The sequence below is a fragment of the Rattus norvegicus genome, chromosome 5 (assembly GCF_036323735.1).
Source record: "Rattus norvegicus strain BN/NHsdMcwi chromosome 5, GRCr8, whole genome shotgun sequence".
Classification (NCBI taxonomy): Eukaryota; Metazoa; Chordata; class Mammalia; order Rodentia; family Muridae; genus Rattus; species Rattus norvegicus.
Window position 1 is genome coordinate 26957929 of NC_086023.1, and position 4452 is coordinate 26962380.

At 45.4% G+C, this 4452-nt stretch overlaps 1 long non-coding RNA gene across 1 annotated transcript; it reads right to left on the reverse strand.

The window, feature by feature from the left end:
- Positions 1 to 2125: 2125 nt before the first annotated feature.
- Lnc056 (long non-coding RNA 056) lies at positions 2126 to 2569 on the reverse strand. The gene is made up of 2 exons (NR_126574.1): positions 2472 to 2569; positions 2126 to 2280 (listed from the first exon to the last, which is right to left on the reverse strand). It is a non-coding gene; the product is annotated as a long non-coding RNA 056 (long non-coding RNA).
- Between the last annotated feature and the right edge of the window lie 1883 nt (positions 2570 to 4452).

Below are 4452 nucleotides of genomic sequence, written 5' to 3' on the forward strand. Positions count from 1 at the left end.
AGACACCGTAGACACCGTAGACACCGTAGACACCGTAGACACCGTAGACACCGTAGACACCGTAGACACCGTAGACACCGTAGACAGACACTGTAGACACCGTAGACAGACACCGTAGACAGACACCGTAGACACCGTAGACACCGTAGACACCGTAGACACCGTAGACAGACACTGTAGATACGGCTTTCACTTGGCTCATGTGTCTCTTTTTCTTGTTATGGGTCACACGACTAATGCACGCTACAGACTTTTCCCACTTTTTCACTTTATTTCACTGCCTTCTCGTTCCATCTCTCCCCCTTTCTTGAGAAATTTCAAGAAAGTTCAGTGCAAACAATTGAGAAACTCTAACAGAAGCCGAGGGCAGAGAGGAGAGGGCAAAGGGCTAACGAGGAGGGGCCAAGCCCAGTGCCTTCTCTTGAGACCCAGTGGGAAGGCTGTCTCCTGGGCAAAGCCTCCAGTCTTAAAAGACCAGCATGTTTCCTTTTGGCAGCTGACCTGCCAAGAATTAACCCTTTGAGAAACTGCCCTGTATGGTTTGGTTACTGCTTTTCTTTACACTGTCAGGTCTTGTTTACCTGTTACGGCATGAGTGTGAGGTCCAATATTAGTGTAATGGGCTATATAGTTTGCTACCAGTTTTCACCAGTTTAGTTATCACTGCTTTCCCAGAATGCTATCAAAGTACTTGAACAACTTCCTACTTACTACCGGTTTCAAGATGAGATAGTCACATAAAGAGGGGAATTCTCTTTTCCCAGAAGGGCTCTTGTCAGAAGTCAGGTTCCAAAGAACTGTGGATTAGGCCTGGAAGTTTCCGAGGACCACTTTCAGTTTGGGGGTTGGTGAGGCAGCTAATGCCATGCTGTTTCCTAGCAACCCCCACCCCTCAAACCCCCCACCCCCACACCACCACCACTACAAAGAGACAGGAGCCTAGTTTCTTCCCCTTGGGTTCCTAATATGCTTCTGTTATTTATATCTTTAATTGTGCAAGAGTATCCAGAATGGTAAAAACCGAACAAGTGGATAAATTTAAAAATTTAAAAAAAAAATCCTAGTTGCTGATGTCTGACTTCCCGTGTTCTCGTTGTTGCTACTCTTGTTGCTTTGGGTTTTTGTTTTGCTTCTCGAATGTTGTTGTTTTCCAGGAAAGCTGTCGTTTATCGTGAGAACAGGAGCAGCCATGTGTTGATTTTTCTGGATTCCTTTTGGCTACTGTCCCAGTGCTAATGAAGGCCCTTCCAAAGTGCTAACGAGCTGGTGCCAAAATCAGTTACGCCGAAAACAATGGAGCCGCATAGCATGCAGACAGCGTGTATACCCGCATTTGCACACACGTGCGCATGCACACACAGATTTAAAATAGTATGTTCGTGTGCAACTTCCTGTGTGCAAATCAGACATAGCCATGCACGCCAACATGATGTGCACGTTGGAACTTCACAAAGGAGAATGGGAAGGTTCCTTTTATGAAACGACTAATATTTGGTTGCAGAAATCATTCCTAGCTCAAAGGAGGAGCAAAGTTTCTAGATTTTTCTGGGCACGAATTTTCTAGCTGGGAAACTAGAAATGTACGCTCATTAACGTAAACAATGTAAGGTGTAATGTCCGCGTGGCTATGGATTTTATTTTACTGAAAGGAAGATCCTGCTCTAAGAAGCACCCGGGCACTGCTTAGTTTAGAATTGGCCCCCCTGGCTGATTTTAGTAAAGTCACCAGCACTGATCTTTGAGCCCTTTTAAGGTGGTATTTTGTGGCTGGGGCTCTCTCTGGTTTCCATGGGTTTTCCTTGAGCCTTTCTCTCAGTGTGTAATTATTCTCGCCTCAATTTGTTTACACAGCTTGGAGATGGGGACAGAGTTCTCTGGCGACTGTGCAACTGCAGCAATCAGCGTAAAGAGAAGCATTTAGATGCTATAAAACCTAACAGCCCGGCATGCACCATTACATAGCAGTTACCGAAATTTAGTAAATTAAATTAAATAATTTTAAATAAATTGATTTCAGGGATTTAAAAACTCATCTCTGTGGAATCTAGTTGTCAGTTTTTTTTATTTTTATTATTGTTCATCAAGTACAATTTATGTTTTTTAATGAATCAAAATCCCTCTTCCGCCACCTAGTCCAAAGTAGCTCTCGGTACCCTCGATTGAGTCGGTAGCTTCGTGCGCCATCTTCCGGCGGCGTCTAGTACCACGGCCGCGAGGCATCACTCCGCGAGGAGTTGGGGGAGTCGCGGCGACAGCCAGGGTGGCCACGTCTCACCGTCTCTGCAAAAATTCACGGTTAGGACGATGCTCGAAGCGAATGCGTAAACTGCTCCCGTGGGCTTTGTCATTGTGGGTCACCCTGAAGCACGGGGACAGCCCAGAGAGACTTTGGCTGTGGGGGCTGAAGGTTTGTTTTCTGTCAGTGGACGCCTGCCCTCCCTCTCCTTCATTAACGCCTGGATGAGATTGACCTGCTGTTTGCCCGACATCGCCACGAAGCCAGCGGTCCCTCCGCACCCACAGCCTTTCTCTGCTCCAGCACAGCTCGGTTCCAAGGGGCCGCTGCATGTTCAGACGCACAGCCCAGATAAAGACCTGTGGGGTTTTAAATATTTTATTTCCTTTTCTGAAACGATCAAAGTCATGCGTGATTGGGATAATGACGAGCCGCGCCTTGTTTTTAAGGCTATTTTTTTTTACATGTATGGTTAATCTGACGATAGTTTAACAAATAAAAAACCATCAGATGATACTGATAGGGATTGAAGGAGAGGGAAATCCTTTCCTTAGCAGCACTGAAGCAGCTTGACGTATCTCGTTTCGGTAAAGTGCCACCTACGTCTTTCCCCACGTACTCTGGGTTGTAATCCAGCGCACCCACGTACAATGGCTAATAATCCAAACCTCCGGGAAAGGAATCCTCCCCCCTCTAGTTGGACCTCTCTTCTAGCTTCTAGGCAGAAGGCAGAGTGGGGAACTGAGCGCCTGAGTGCTTTCCGGGTTAACAACTGGCTTGTCCCCTCCCCCACTACAACGCTTCAGCGCAGCAACAGATGGTGTTGGTTTTTTTTTTTTTTTCCCTTCTGAGTTTAAGATGGTTCATTTTGTGCCTTCTCGGGAGAAAGATGAAGATTAACTCCACTCCATCGTGAGCAAGAGCAAAGGAAAAAATGTGATATCTTCTAAGAAAAACAAAAACAAAAACAAAAGACCCTTTATCTCGCCCATGTGTGGTCAGTGCCCTCTTTGTCGTCTTCAAGTGGGAGTTTCTTCTCTCTTACACTTTATTCCCTTTCCCGCCATGTACCTCTGCTTCCTTCCTTCCTAGGCATGTACTTTCCGTGTCTGTACAGACAAGAAGGGTAAGGAAAAGTTGTCTGATAATGTATAATTCTGTGCATGTTACGGATCTCTGGAGAGTTTGAAGGCTGTTTTACTCTTTCAAGCAAATGATAAAACAAAGCATCGGCGTCAGGAACAGGGCTGGAGAGGCGGCTTGGCGGGAAAAGGCACTTTTCCCAAGCAGACAACCTCCGTTTGATTCCAGACTAGCACATGGTGGAAAGAAAGAACAGACTCCCCAAAACTGTTCTCTGACCTTCCTCCACACCTGCGTCATGATACTCAAGCGCTTTCACCACACCCCCAGACCCGAGGGAGAGAACGATTTGGACTCACACATTAAATAAATAACATTTAATAACATCTAATAGAGAACAGAAATCACACAAAGGCAAATTCAAGAAAATAGGATTAACGTGGTGGCCTAGGCCTACAAACCCAGATATTGAAAAACCGAGGCAGGAGGTAGGCTATGCGTTTAAAGTCCATCTGAACTAAAGAATGAGACCTCTTCCTCTCTCAGGAAGCAAGCACGAAAACAATCAAAACAAAAACAAAAAAACAAAAACAAACCAAGCAATCCAATACAAGCTGGCCTGGTAACACATGTCTGCCAGTAATGCTAGAGTTTGGAACGTTGGTTTTAGAGTGAGTTCACTGTTCAGCTGATCTAACGTGTATAAAAAGAAGAAATGGCATCAGATGGTCTTGCTACCAATAATACAATTATTTACTTATTTAAGATTTTTTTGAGGTAGTCTCATAATATAGCCCCAAGCTGGTCTCTTTGGCCTTAGTCCTCAGTGCTAGTATTAAAGGTCTGTGCCAGCAAGATCAGCCTCCAGCCTTAAAGGAGCGCCTTCCCCCCCAGACACGAAGATGTAAAAAGGCAAAACAAAACAAAATGAAACAATACAAGAATCTGTTACATGTTAAGGTTGAACGGCCCTTTCTCCATCTGCTAACTGAGGGCCAGTTCTTCTCAGCTCCTGGTCTTGTATGTCATTCATAACATTTAATGCAGTTACACTGTCATTCAAGTGTCCTTGGTTCCAGACCGGCCACAGGAGGCATGGTCCTAAGCGCTTTGCACTTGGTCAGCCCCTGGGC